Below are 15,456 nucleotides of genomic sequence, written 5' to 3' on the forward strand. Positions count from 1 at the left end.
GAGGTAAAATTTTGCCTCCCTCTCCTAAGATACTAGGCAGCATCTTTTTATTTTCAAGCTTTGGAAACACACCATATTTCTGAGGCTGAAACTAGTTGCATAAGGAAAAGATTCAGTTGAAAATATGGAATGTAGTCGTTTGGGCAGTTAAAATGTTAATTTTTGGGATAGTTCATATAAAATATATTATTTCTAAACTCTCAAAAATCATAAGGTATGAATTCATATTTCTATATATGAAAAGTAGACAGAAATAAAATAGTTGCTGTTCTTTTTAGATGAAATTTGTCTTCCTCAGTTTTACATAGTTCTCACACTATTTGTCTCCTGTAACAGAAGTAAAGTGAATTTTTTTTTACTATTATACTTAGTTTTATATTTTCAATAGAATAGTTAAAAATGACTTATGTTCATCCACAAGTGTATTACTTTCATAGGGCTGCCTTACAAATTATCATGGACTTGGTGAATTAAAAAAACAGAAATTTATTCTCTCACAGTTGTGGGAGCCAGAAGTCCAAAATCAAGGTGTTGTCAGGGCCAATTTCCTCCAACAGCTCTAGGGGAGAATCCTCTCAGCTTTTCCAGCTTCTGGTGGCTCCAGGAGTTCCTTTATTTGGGGCTACATCACTTCAACCTCTGCCTGTGTTTTCATGTGGCCTTCCCTCCTATGTATCTAATCCCAAATCTTTCTTGGCCTTTCTCTTATAAGTACACCTGGCACTGGATTTAGGTTCCACACTGAATCTACGATATCTACAAAACCATTTTTCCAAATAAAATCACATTCATAGATTTCAGGGTAAGGACATGGGTATATCTTTTGGGGGCTACTATTGAACTCATTCTGCCATGCTAATATTATAAAATAAACTATTATTAAAGTAATATGTCTTAAGAAAAATGGGAGATATCATATTACTTGGAGGAAAAGAGGTAACTTTTACATGTTTAATTTTTAAAAGCATATATGCATGGAATGACTACAGTTTGAATCACCATAGGGAAAAAATATAACTCATGTACAGAAATAGCCACACAGTAATGTAAGATGTAATGCCCTGATAGAGAACTAAAATTGAAATTATAAAAATAAAGTATGAACTACTATAATAAAATTCAATTGTATATTAACTGAAACTTTTTAAATAGATGGTGAGTGTATAAAAAGTGTCTATTGAGGATAGCAAAAACCAGTTGTTCTACTTACAATCACATGTTTGTTAATGTAAATTCAACTACAAATTCTCTAAACCCTATCTTTGGGAAATGTGGGTAAAAACTTCCTACTGAAATTTTGTGGAAGAGATAAAAAAAATTGAAGCATGTCCTAATGCAGCTGATGACTATGCGGAAGTAAAAAATACCATATGGTTATAATATTTAGCTATTAACAATTTTTATGTGGTTAAAAACCTATTGGACATGATGCCCCAAATATTCAATATTCTGATATGAGGTACATATTTGGAAAAGTAGTTAAATCTTTATGTAGGTTGATCAAAATAAATGCTAATATACATCAAGGGTAAGCAAAAAATAGCACACAGGCCAAATCTCACCAAACCTGCATTTGTAAATAAAGTTTTCTTAGAAGACGGCCACATACGTTTGTTCACTTATGGCTGTTTTCATGCTACAACCACAGAACTGAGTAATTGTAACGGAGAACATACAGCCCACAAAGCTTAAAATACTTTGCACCTGGCCGTTTACAGAAAACGTTTACCATCCCCTATAATGGATCAGCACTTTGCAACAGCTTTTTGAGATAATGGGTATATTCTACACCTGTGATCTCCAAGAAAGTTGCTACCAACCCTACCAACCACATGTGACTGCAGAACATTTGAAATGTGGCTAGTGTGACTGAGGAAATGAATTGTTAATTTAACTTACTTTAATTTAAATTTAAATAGCTGCATGTGGCTAGTGGCTAGGTTACCAGATAGTGCAGCTATAGATGGTATTTCAGCTGTGGAATACAGTATAATTTTAGTTAAACAATTTAAATACAATGTGACTACATTTTTTCAAGGATTCAGGTTATAAATACATTTGTTGCACTATTCACAAGTAATTATTCCATGCTAGAAAGTTAAAACATAAATGAAAAGTCCTGGAATGTAATAACATGGTGTTACAGACCGTTAAAGCGTCACAGAAATATTACTGCTTCTCTAGGCCTATTATATGCACAACATGGTTGATTATTACAAAGAGGATGGTGGTTTAAAATAATGTTGAAGATTTTTTTTAACTATTGAAAGAAATAAGGTCCCTGTCATCCAGTGAAAATACATGCTTTAGTTTACTGAAAAAGTGGGATCAAAAATTAGGATTTGTGGAGTTTTTTACAGAAAATCTATCTACACAGTTTGAATATTTCCTAGCAATTACCACCAAGCCTATATACAAATTATATAATTCACTTTTATCCTTAGTGAAATAGTTTCTTTTGGAAACTCCTCTGGTAAGGATTAATATGACCCAATTTCCTATGCAGATATAAGTTTTCAGAAATGAAAATAATACTCTGAACTATATTCTTATAAATTGTGGAATTAGATTGAATTTTAGAAAATATTCTGTAATTTGCTACTTTATGAGAATGAACTAACATTGTTCAATTCACCTCTCTCAATGAATATTGATAGTGTGAATGAAGAGCTTCAAGTGGAAGTTATTGAACAATAAAATTTGATACTGAAAATTAAATATGATAATGCTGGTATATTAGAACTTTACAAATACCTTGGGACATGTTACTATAAGTATAAAAACCATTGTGAAAGACTACATCTATCTTTGGAAGCACTTACAATGGTGAACAGATGTATTCTACTATAAAACTGAATATAGTTAAATATTCTTCCATTTTAAATGATTCAAAGCTTACTTCTTATTGGATACTAAGAATGACATTGATATTTCTTTATATAGAAAAAAAGGACCCAGGTATCTGGAACTAAATAAAAGGAAACATAGATTTGAACAATAGTATATGTTATCTTTAAAGGTGTCTATTTTTAATATTAAATGCAAAATGCAATACTCACTATCGTATATATTATACTTTTATTATTTTATATTATATAAACAAAATAATATATTTGTATATAATAGTACATATATAAAATAATAATAATCAACAGAAAAGTTTAATTTCTGGTAGTCAATTTTTCTAATTTCTCTCCTGGTTCACTTAGTTATATTTACTACATTGTCTTTGTATAGACATTTGTGTTCCTGGCTTTCACAATACACAAAACAAAGGTGATTTCAATATGTTTACAAAAAGAATGTGAATTAGTAAGCATGACTATATAGAAGTACAAATGATAGTAGTTGGGAGATAAGAGGATGAAGATGTTGAGAAGTGCAGGAATGCAAATATCCTAATTTTATAAAGGATAGTGGGCAGGAGGTAATATCTAGTATTGTTAGAACAATAAATAAAAGTGCAATAATATATTTATAATGGAAATTAATGGAGGAACTGAAAATATTATTATTATTAAATTTTAAGTGGTGGATTTAACTGTGTGTCACTAAGTATGGTAAATCCTTATAATCAAAGTAGGAAATTAATTGAGATGTCAAGAAAAAGTAGAATAAATTATTACTTAAAAATATGAAGAAAAACTAATATAGAAATCTTAAAATTAAATCAATTCCCCATGAGAGGTTGATCTGGGTTTATGAGGAACAGGTCAAGATTTATTGCTGCTATTTACAGTCATTTTTTGCAGAATTTGATTGTTTAATACAGGGAATTCCCCCGCACTCCAATGGTTAGGACTCCATGCTTCCACGGATGATTGTTTAATACAGTGCAGCATTGCTTTCATCAAAAGATGTTTAGGATACATTTAATTTATTCTTTTTTTTTTTTCTTTAAAGGAATTCCTTACTTTTATTATTTATTTATTTATCCATTTATTTTTGGCTGTGTTGGGTCTTCGTTTCTGTGCGAGGGCTTTCTCTAGTTGCGGCAAGTGGGAGCCACTCCTCATCGCGGTGCGCGGGCCTCTCACTGTCACGGCCTCTCTTGTCGCGGAGCACAGGCTCCAGACGCGCAGGCTCAGTAATTGTGGCTCACGGGCCCAGTTGCTCTGCGGCATGTGGGATCTTCCCAGACCAGGGCTCGAACCCGTGTCCCCTGCATTGTCAGGCAGATTCTCAACCACTGTGCCACCAGGGAAGCCCTAGGATACATTTAAAATCTGAATAACCAAGTACACCAAAATTACAAAAAAACATATCCTGGAATTTGATAAATTTGATACTGCCTCCTCTTTTTCAAAAGAATCAAAAATGAGGGAAATGAAAGTAAATGCAGAATTCTTTTCCCCTATGGTAAGCACTTGCCTTTATTCTTAATTGTTATACATATATTTTGATATATACATAATAAAACATCCACTGAAACACTGTTCTTCAATCATTCAATACTGCACCCTCATGAAACTAACATTTTAATTGGGAACACAATTGAAAATTAATTGCATTAAACTTTGATAAGCATGTTTGGCAAATTAAAAGACACTGTGGACTTATCTAGCAACAGTGTCTCACGTGGCCAAGGCCAGATCAGGGAATATTTAGTAGACAAAGCCATATTTCACACTAAATATCTTAATAGAGAATTCCTGACTGAGGAGTCACATGTGTATGACAGAACACTATATCTGGAAGGCATTGGGTGATTCTAGATATATAAAGATAGCAATAACCCTCTTGAAAGGTGTTTGGTAACCAAAATAAAATTAATCTTTTTGTCAGTGGCCTTTAAATATTACCCTTTGTACATTTGTAGGATCATGGTTAGTAAGGCTTCTGATCTGGTAATTTATAGAAAATAAAACATAAAATTCATACTCATTGCAAATCTAAATTTTTTAACACAAGATTATAGAGGAGTTAGAAAAAGTAGAAAGAACCATGTGACAGTAAGTTGTAGACTTAATATCACACCAACCCCTAGTTGTTAGTATGTTTTTACTACAACAAGAATATTCTTCTGTTACTACAAAACAACCTTCAAAATCAGAAAATTAGCATCCATACGTTACTACTATCTAAGCTCCAGACTTCATTAAAATTCCCCAATTATTATGCTAACATTTTAATAGGAAAATAATTCAGTTCAGAATCACACATAGTAAATAGTTCTTCCTGTCTCCATAATTTCCCTCAAGCAGTCTTCAGTCTTTTCTTAATGATCTTGACAGTTTTGCATATCAGAGGTCAATTATTTTATAAATTGCCCCTTAATCTGGAATCATCAGATGCTTCTTCATGATTTGATTCATAAATCTTTGTGAAGAATATCACACTAGAGACACTGTGTTCTTTTTATTAGACCTGATGTGGTGGCATATGATTTTAATTTTTCCAATTACTGATGGTCTTCATCTTAATCACTTGATTGAGGTGATGTTTGCCAGGCTTCTCTACCATGTGGTTGATATTTTCCCCATTGAAATTAATATGTATTCAGTGGGAGGTTACATTTATACCTTATACATTTCCTATTCCTAATCATACTTTCAATGCATTTATTCATTTATTGATATCTGTATGGAACCCATGGTTTTCTATTTTATTCCATGTACTAGAATCTGTTATTATAGTTATTTATTTTCATGTTAAAAATTTTCCAGATATAGTCAGTTTGAGAAGCTCTTGAAAGCTGGTTCCTGTGTTCTTTTGAAATGCCCCCATGATTCTTTGACCACTTTATTTTCGAGGATAGCAAGATGTCCTAGATTCATTTTGTACTTTACATGAGCCAACCTTAGAATCAGCCATTTCTACAAGAAGCTTTGGTTTCTTTTAGAAGAAAATAACATTTAGAAGTCAAGAACCGTGATCTAGTTATGCTCATGGTGAATGAGGTGTCAGTAATGACAGGCTTTCTCAGTGAATAGATCTAGGGAATATACATAGGAATGTACGTATGGAACAGAGAAGAACAAACCTGACTCCATATTGGATCTATTCTTTTAGCTCTAATCTTTGTGCTCTGTTGCCTGTGCTTAGTCATGCTGGCTCTGCACCTTTCATAAAAGAATATTGCCTATAGCCTGAAATACACAGTATAGCCCATTCTCTAGGCTGTGACCTTTAAAGATATAACACTTTCCATTCATACAGAGATTAGAATTTGCAGAACAGAGAATAACATTTATCTTGTTGGAGGTTATAGGAACATTGTGACCAGACCTACACGGACAGCTGCAAGAACAAAGGATTCTGGCACCAAGAAGTTTGAAACAACCAGCCATGCCCTCCCCTTTTAGTATAAAGAAAGCCTGAATTCTAACTCGGGTAAAATGATTCTTTGGGACACTAGTCCACCACCTTCTTGGTCTGCTGGCTTTATGAATAAAGTCACTGTTCCTTGTCCCAACAACTCATGTCTCAATTTATTGGTCTTCTGTGTGGCGAGCAGTATGAGCTTGGACTTGGTAACACATACAGATATTTACACACACAATTAAGTCTATGTTCATCTACCTATCTATCATCTATCTATCTATCTATCTATCATCTATCTATCTATGTAATCTATCTATTCTATCAAACTGCATATTAAAAGTCAAATCTTCACCCTGATGTATACAATTTAACACCACAGGATACATTTCTAGTTTTCTCCCTTTTTGTATCTGAAACTTCTTTATCCACCCTCCTAAGAAACCTTGTTTTATTAACTTTAATATATTTATTTATTTGATTAATGCCCTGTATCTAACCAATCTTCTATCTCTGCTGCCACCCATTTTCTGCACAGATACCCACCACTCCCTGCTTCAGCTCTGACCTCCTTTCTGGGAAGCACCCCTGCCCCATATGGATGCCCTCCTCAGCCTATTACATAAGTAGATTTTAGTCCCTTTAATGTATAAATACCATCTCTGTGCATCTCTAATAGTTACAATAGACTCCAATTTTTGCAAAGCTATTTGATATTTCTATTTCAGTTAGCACTTAAATGTATAGAAATACCTTGGTGAATGTATATCATGCATGATCAATACATTATAGACATCATTGTCCATGTGTCACACTCTAGTGGCACTATTTCAGGATTATATCCCCCACGGGAGGCACATTCTACATTATTTTTTTCATACTAAGTTAGCCTTTTCCCATTGAAGAGAATACTGAGATACTGCATTGTAATATCCAAAAGATACTGATATATGTATAAGTATTTCAAAAATTAGTATTATTACTTGATATTTATTTGGGACACATATTTAACACTTAAGAGTTATTAATATTATAGATAGTTTGAGCTTAAACTAGGCCCTTAAATAGATCTTTCATGTATATGAAAAAATATACAACACTGTTTTAGTGCCTCTGTGTGTGTGTGTGTGTGTGTGCAATTAAAATTAGAACAGGTAAGAGAATTACTAATATTCTGATTCTTTTGAAGGAATAGGTTTTGTGAGACTGTACATGCTTGCAGAAATCCACCGAGCAGAAAATTCACATAACATGTTGGGAAAGAGCATAGATTTTTTTCTCAAGGCATTCTGATTTAAAATCCCAATTCTCTTCTGTTTATGGGTTTGGGGGAAAAAAATCACCTGAGCAATTTGTATTTTAACCCTCATCTACAAAATGATGATTAAAGAGTGTCTGTCTCACTGAGTTATCGTGAAGATTAAATGTATTTCAAGTATAAAAGGACCTGGCATATAGTATACACTGTGTAAATGTTAGATATTATTATTGCAATATAAAAATATTATTTGCTTACAGATGATATTTCTACTGTGTGTTCCTTGGAAATCTAAAATATAGTCCTTTATTAAATGTTCACCTTTCACTGGAAATCTCTGTTTATGCCTAAGAATATTTGGAAACCAATTTGACCATTCTCAACTATTTTACTTATATATGCTAGGACATGTGAAAGTTATCTAATTTGATTTCTCTGTTTTATGTCGCCTCTTTTTAATGAATCTCCCTCCAGCCAATTTGAATAAGAAAATTGTTAAGTGGTGAATACTTTAGTTAATTTAGTAAAAGAAATACATAACTGTGGATATCTGGGGAGAACAGCTTGCATTTGTCAGCTAACTAACCAGAAGGCACATTTAACAATTTTTGTCAATGCTTTTGCATTTGACAAGTAAAGAATATTCACTGTTTCATGTTTTTTCCAAAGAAAGGTTGTCCACTTTTATTCACGTTTTCCCACAGCTATCTAAACACCTGAGCAATAACTATTTCCTCCCCTTCCTGCCCTGCTTGAGCTACTCATCCATATCTACTTTTTGTTCCCTCCTGTTTTGGAGGACAGATGTCCTTGATTTGAGAAGACTAGTGCTGATTCCTAGTATCAAAGGCTATTCCATCTATCTATCTTCTTCCAAGACAATTCAAAGTAACCTTTCATCCCTCTTCCTTGTGGACCATCATTAATGAAACTTGCATTTTTCATGTTACAGTCCTGCTGGCCACCACATCTGAAACCATAAGAATGACAGTGTATGCAAAACCTTATCCTACTGTGCTTTTGCTCACTGCCTGTGAAACTGAGATCCAATGCAGAAAGTCCTGGAGTTTTGACGCTTCACTTTGAATGGAAGCTTTGTTGTTTTGGCACCAGAAAAGAAAAACCTAGGGAGAATTGTTAGGTTACAAAGTTGGATAATACTAAAATGCTGAAAAAAAACAAAAACAAAAAAAATGCTGTAAACTAGGAGTCATGGAGTTGCCCCTGGATGTGAGTACATGATGAAAACTTTTGTGTATTGTATTTTGTTAACCTCAGAAATTTAGATGTATTGGGCTCAACCTACATTATTTAGGCTATTTTTTACAAGATCATTTTAATAACCAATTAATTGCTTGCAGTGCATTGGCAGACCTGTTGTACATGATCTATCCAGAAGAAATCATTATCAGAATTAAAGTTACGTATGTTCCCATAAAGGCCTTTCAAAAGCCCCCGACAAAAAGGATTAATTCTCTTAGATAGGAACATGTGCACATTATATCAACCAACAAATAAGAACTCAGCTATGAGTTCACCTATGTTTTGCAGATTTAGAGAACTAATTTTGGAAACTGGATGAATTTTCAAAATCAGGTATTTAGCAAATGCAGACAATAGTATAGCGAGCCAGCTTAAAAAGATATCATGATTGCTTTCTGTGGCAGGATGATAGACAGAATCGTTAAAAAGATAAATGAAAAGAGACATACAATTTTCTACACAGGGAGATTTTCAAGCCATGCCAATCCCTGAAACGGACTTCCTAATAAACATAAACAGATCCATGCTCAGGTTAAGGTGATCTTTTATGGTAATAAGAAGCAATATATCATTAACAGTTAAGAGCAAAATTATAGTAAAAGAAAAACAAAATATCATTCAGTAGTAATAGTGTCATGTTTTGTGTTCATTCAATCAATAAATTTTATTATGAATCTGCCATTTTCATACACTATACTAGACACTTATGATGCAACAGTGACTTTTTAAAAAATCTGCATTTAAAAGATGTGCATTCCACTATGGCACTCGGTAAGTTACCTAAACTCTGAAAGTCAGTCTCTTAGTATATAAAAAAGAATAATAAGAGTATCCCATCTGGTAGTTAAAAATAAAATAGATTATTTCCTTGTCCATAGTCAATAATCAATGTTACCTATCATTATCGTCACCTTCATCATCATCATCATCAAAAATTATTATATTTGTCCTCATCTATCATAGGGAGCACAAAAGATAATTATTACATTTGTACAAAATGGTGAATGGGATTTACATCTCTTTACAAAATTGTTCTAAAGGACAAATACTATTATCATTATTTTTTACCGTAGCACATATGAGACCATTTCTAAACATGTTTTCTGGATGACTAATTTAAAGAACAGCCACATATATGTTTATTAAATTTCCATCAGTGGTAGACAACACCAATGAATTTTTTTAAGAAGATACATGATATGTAGAGGAAATTTTCAGCCCAATGTTTTTAGGTTGATCTATAATTTGAGGACATAATCTGGCCCTTGTTATTCCAGAAACAACTGTATACTTTTAGAATTGAAATTCTTCCACCATCCTCTATCCATCCAATTGTATATTAGCTATTCAAGATACTTTGGTTTTTAAATGTTTTATACTATCTTAGTAGAAGGATACAAAAGTCATTAAAACATGGTCTTGTCCTTGAAATAGAAATAGTACAACTGGGGAGACAGGTATGTGTTTATATTTATATTGCTTCAATTCTATGACAAAAATTATTATTTTAAAAGTGTCCATTCTGCCACCTTACATATACCTCTTTTGACATGCCCACATCATCCATTGCAGGAACTGGATAAGTCACCACTACAGCTGCCTGAATTTCAGGTTTAGTTTGAGGCTGATTTGCTCTTCCATAACAGCTTTGAATCCTCTTCCTCAGTGACTAGTCTTATACGGCTTAAGATCTCAACTATTTCTCTTTGTTTAGTGTGATTTATTGAATTTATTTTGGATTCTAAGACTTATATCTGGTTTTGTACGTTTTTATGTAACTCTATGCGGGAGTGGCTTTTTCCCTTATACTAGACCTGAGTATTTGAGCACATGATGCCACACACCCCAAGAATGCAAGGAAGAGGAGAACAAAAAATACAGAGAATTACAGGGAACAACTGACTCACATCTTACAGGGGAGTTAGATTCTTAGGACAGCACATGAAGCAAGAGTTTTGCTTAAGGAAGCCAAATAAGAGTTAGACATATTGCATCAGAATGAGTTAAATACAACAGATGCTTCCTCCAGCATTGGAACAGATTTAATAGCAGATGAATTGGTTGCTGGTAATATTAATAGTAATAAAAATAACATGACTAATATCTCTGCACCATACATTCTTTTAAGCATGTACATATATTAATCCACATAATTTTTCAATAATCTTAAGAGATAGTTACCCCACTCCCATTTTATAAATGAGGCAATTTAGGCAAGAGTGACTACATGGAAGAGTGATGGTATGTATGCAACATATTATCCACATATAGAGAATCTTTGAAGGAAAACCAAGGGAATTGCTTCATACAAAATGTGATCATATTAATCGAACTCTCCCGTAACTGCAAGAGAGTTAACTCTTGTAACTCCATTAGTTAAATACAAGTTCTCTGTAGTAAGCCTTCCTGGGTACCAATTCTAATTCCTCCACTTCCTTTGTGGGAACTTAGACAAGTTATTTGAACTCTCCTCTGTCTATTTTCTCATCTGAAAGTGATGTGAGAAATCAATTCATATAAAGGAGTTAAAACTGTTCCTGGGAATTAATAAACATTTAATAGATGATATCTGCTACTGTCAGTTATTATTTATTATTACTTATCTTTCTATAAGGACTACAGGGAAACTTGCATATCCCAATGTACTGTGGGACATTCCTTCATTCAGAACAATATTATATTACACCAAAGGAAAAATTTTGGTTGTTAAATGTTTACCTTTTAATAGCATATAAAAGATTTTGCCAAATATAGAGGTATTATAATGTAGCTTCATTGTATCATTTTATTTAGGAAATCTGGACTGGCACTACTTTCTGGACTTTGCAGAGAGATGTGATTTGACTTCCTCCTTACACAGTGCACATGGAGGATCCATGTTTTAAAAAAGATATAATAAAGTGGCATTCAAATTAAGTGAGACTTCTCATAAAGAGAAGCAAGCTTCTATTCTCATTTTCTAAACATTACTACTTTTAAGCCTATTTTTAATATTATCTCTTATCAATTCTTCCCTTTTCTTTCTCTGAATAGTTTATTCTTCTCTTTCTGTGTGCCACCCTAGAATAATTCCACTTATTTCCTGCACAAAAGAATGAGGATTTATCTCAGTTTCAACACTCATCTCCTGCCTGTCTCTGTCCTCCTAACTTACTTATTATTTAGATATTATTGGTTGTCTTCAAACTAGGAGTCAAAAGTTCACTTGTGTCCGTGGAATAGGCAATTAATCAGCTCTTTTCGTCTTCTTTGAGCTCCTGTCCTTGCTCATACCTTTCAGCCCTGAGCTTGAAGATGTCTGGGTTTATGCTTGTCAGATTGGCTCTCATTTTTAATTGAATAATCTGATGTTTCCTCCCACAGAAGTATCCATTAAACAGATATCCACAGTCTTTCTACCTTCAGGAAATTGGTGAATTCCCTTTTTTGTCTATGTTCCTTCTCCTGTGTCTTTGCTTATATGGGTTTATGTTAATTTTAATTTTCAGTTGCTTTACTATAATTTAAATTGGTCCTAAGAAGGAAATTAAGAAATGGATGTGCTCATTTCTTGTTTTTAAAGTTAATCTTTGTCTTTCTACAGGTGTTTGTTAGTGATGCAATAAAATTACCTATTTATCAAGGTAACATCAAAGAAATACTCAGAAGTAAATTATTGTTTAAAAAGATTTTTTAAATATTTTCAATTTTACATAAATAAAGTGAATGGAAAATTTATAGAATCTTATTTGAGGGAAGTTTTTTGGTTATCAGGGAATATGGAGATGTTTTAACATAGCAATGGATAATATTACTGTAGAGGTGTTCAGGGTTTTTTTTAAAACTCACTTAAAAATGGCTTATAATCTCTCTTAAGCATGTATGTGTGCATGTGTGTGTATGTATGTATGAATGTGATATATGTATATGTATCTCAGTATACCTTATGATTCTGTAAGAGAAAGTAAATATTCTAACAGAAAAAAAGACTATAGAATTTCTCATGTCAAATGTATATTTCATTATATTCTATAGAAAGAATATTTAACTCTAATACTTTGTATAGGGAATGTCAGCTTGTAATAAAGCAACTAAAAGCAACCAAATTAATATGTCTTCTCTTTATACCATGTATAGGTGATTTCAATAAGAGAATATATGCCACATTAGGAGATGGATCTGGAAATATACCAGGTGAAAGAGAGGCAGATTAAATCAACATAGTCTTATCCAGTTTATGTTTTGCAATTAGAATTGCTAATGATTTTTAACAACATTAAGATTCTAAGCTTCATTTAAAATATAATATTTTTAATATAATAGTTCATTGAAAATTCTATAACATTTCTAAAGTATGTCCTTGGAGGAAAACAGAAGACAGAACACCTTTGTTTGAAAAATATATGTTTTTGTTATTTCCATTGTAGGAAACAGAGGAGAAGAATTTCAATCAGCCAACTTCTAAAAGGTTGAGACGGAGGTCATCAGTGAAAGTAAAACAGTCATGTCTCAAAAAGCAAAATATACCCCTTAATATACTACTTCTCAAAAGGAGCATGGCTTATTTAGTGTTAGAGAATAGAAGTATTAAAATGAACATTCCCATCTGTGTATGCTTCCAAGTATATCACAAAATAGAGACGTATTTTTTGTGTCTTCTGCAGTTTTCTTTCTTTTGGACAGTTTACCTACTCTCCCTAAGCAGCCCAAAGTAAGTTGCTAAATTCCAGAAAGCATTCTGTGTTTGATAGATTTTAGAATTCTGTGCTTCACTCTTAATATGACTGAAACCGTCCCCTGACTGATCTGTCTCCTTGCATATCTCATTATATCCTCATGCTAATTTGGGATTGGATATAGGTGATTGCAAAAAAATGAGTAGTTATTGAATCAATAGTTGTTGTTTGCTGCAATGCAGTGCACTTGATTTTTAGCCACCATGTTTTTTTTTTGTTTTTAATTTACACAACACCACATTACTAAATGTTTAAAACTGAATAATTCATATTGCAAACAAAAACATTTGATAAATAGTAAATAATTGAGTTGAGTCAACAGCTTCTATTTCCTTTTATGACAGTTAAATTTGTCAATAAAAGATCATAATTATACATACCTCAAAATGTTGCTTAAAAATATAAACTATTCTATTTCCAAAAGAATGCATGTAAAGCACTTAACAACTACTTATTAAATACGGATATGTATTATGCATGTGTATGTAGAGGACATATGCACATACACATGCATTTTTTTTTTTTTTTGTATTACAAGAAGGATTTGAAGCAATCTTCAAAACAAATACTGAACAAAGAATAAAATTACTAGATGGTGATTTACTTCTGTATATGGTGTCTAACTTCTATATTACTAACCTTTCAACAGATAAAAAATAAAAATCTGGAAAATACTTTTTAATTATTTGAAGCAATTGAAGATTGAAAAAAATGCAAGAAAAATGGGAAGGTAATCAAAATATTAAAAAGAGAAATAGCAATGGTTGATTTGTGGCCTTGAGGGCTCACTTTTCCCGAGGACACTTCCCACTTCACAAAACACTAAGTTGGTGAAACTCAACAAGAAAGTTCCAATTTAGCTAGCTAAATTCTGCCCTTCAATTACTACTTTAGAAATTGAAGGGCAGAATCTAAGAGTGTCAGAGTGGCTGGAAAGTGAGGCAAAGTCTTGTAAAAAGGAGGGAGATTTGAAGTGGGGAGAGGAGACCCCCAAATCTGCAGCTATACTCCATTCAAAGGCTTGGCTAGCTCTTGAACTTTACTTGTGTGGGGAAGACTTCAACAGGCCCAGTGGAAAGCAAGAGCTGGAAGGCTGAAACACTGAAGATTTCATTTGCTGTCTATTGCAGAAGAAACAGGGTTTGGAATTTGAGTCAAGTAGTCTCCTTTATAGAACAAAAATCAACATTCTTTAAATGATGCAAACAAAATTTAGAGCCTCTACAATGTATCATTCTAAATGTACAATATACAATCAAAATTACTACACATGTGAAGAAAGAGAAAAATAAGACATGTACTCAATAGACAAAGGATTCAATAAAGTGATGATAAGATAATAAAGAGGTTGAAATAAGAATATAAGGACCCTGATCCCCAAACCAGATAAACACATTACAAGAACATAAACTTAGAGACCAGTATTTCTCAAAGTTATAAATATACATCAACCAATGTAATTTCTTCACCGTATTAACAGGATAGTGGAGAAGAGACATTTGATTTTGTCATAGATGCAGATGGAAAAGAAAAATTACCACATTTGATCACATTAAACACCCACTAAGGGTATAAGTTCTTAGCAAATTAAGAATATATGAAAACTCCCTGAAGCTGATAATGCCTTACCTCCACCTACAAATCTACAGCTAGTATCATTCTAATGTTTAATGGTGAAATATTGAACACTTTCTTCTCACAGTGAACAAGACAAGGTTATACATGCTCATCACATTGTTTCTGCATTATACTACAGGCCCTAGCCATTGCAATAGGGCAAGTAAGAGAAACAAATCATAAGGATAGAAAAAAGAGAATGAGGCAGTCTATATAAAGTTAAAAAAACCCAAATCTACAAATTAACCACTACAATTAATAAGTGAATTTAGCAAACAGCAGGATATAAAGTTTATATACACATATTTTATTGTATTTATATACACTAGCAACAAACAATTG

General features: G+C 32.7%; 1 long non-coding RNA gene across 1 annotated transcript in view; it reads left to right on the forward strand.

The window, feature by feature from the left end:
- Positions 1-15,456, forward strand: part of LOC309647959 — a 128,550-nt gene that overhangs the window by 86,433 nt on the left and 26,661 nt on the right. The window lies entirely within an intron of this gene.

The sequence above is a fragment of the Balaenoptera physalus genome (genome assembly GCF_965194825.1).
Source record: "Balaenoptera physalus genome assembly, chromosome: 18".
In the NCBI taxonomy this organism is placed as follows: Eukaryota; Metazoa; Chordata; class Mammalia; order Artiodactyla; family Balaenopteridae; genus Balaenoptera; species Balaenoptera physalus.